This window comes from Triticum dicoccoides, chromosome 7A (genome assembly GCF_002162155.2).
Source record: "Triticum dicoccoides isolate Atlit2015 ecotype Zavitan chromosome 7A, WEW_v2.0, whole genome shotgun sequence".
Taxonomy (NCBI): Eukaryota; Viridiplantae; Streptophyta; class Magnoliopsida; order Poales; family Poaceae; genus Triticum; species Triticum dicoccoides.
The window spans coordinates 24,796,512-24,797,504 of NC_041392.1; positions in this window are offsets into that span (position 1 = coordinate 24,796,512).

The window sequence follows — 993 nt, forward strand, 5'->3', positions numbered from 1 at the left end:
CCGTCGCCGATGACCCACCGCACCCTCCACTCCACCTTTTTCATATTCATAAATATTTTCAAATAACAAATTTGAACATATTTTTTAAAAAAATATTACTGTTTTTATAAAAAAATATTACTGTTATGATTTAAACAAGTTTGAACATATTTAAACACAAATAAATATCAAACAGCATTTTAAATGCACTACTACACGACTATCTCGGTTACGGTTATCTCGCGGGGCAGCTAGTCCACGGATTTTCTGGATGCGTAAGGTGCATGGATGACACAACGTATCGCCAGCTAGATAGAGATCCCGGGTCTTCGAAAACCGTGTTCATCGGACATCGACGTCCCCCTCGCCGCCGACGATCAACCGCACCCTCCCCGCTCCACCGCCGCCGACGATCAACCGCATCCTCCCCCGCTCCACCGGCCACCGCCGCCGACCCCCGGCCCGCACCCTCCCCACTCCACCGTCGCCGATGACCCACCGCACCCTCCACTCCACCTTTTTCATATTCATAAATATTTTCAAATAACAAATTTGAACATATTTTTATAAAAAATTATTACTGTTTTTATAAAAAAATATTACTGTTATGATTTAAACAAGTTTGAACATATTTAAACACAAATAAATATCAAATAGCATTTTAAATGCATAAAAAAAATTGGGAAGCCTGGGAATCGAACCCAAGACCTCTAGTGCGTGTGTTGCATGCTGACCAATCGGACTTAGGGCAGGTTCTGATATAGATTGGTTTAGGTGGAATATAACATGAGAGCTCGAACTGTAATAAAAAAACATTCTAATGGCGCACCGCTGCTGGGTGCGCTATTAGTAAGTTTTCCCCCACTCCACCTATTCCCCTCCCTCCCTTCCTCCCCACTCGACCTAATTTTCCCCCTCCGCCCCAACCATACGCCGCCGCCGTGCCTGCACGCCCCCTCCGTCCCCTCCGTCCCCTGCCGCCGCCGCCCCGACCCCCGCCCCCGCGCCCCCATG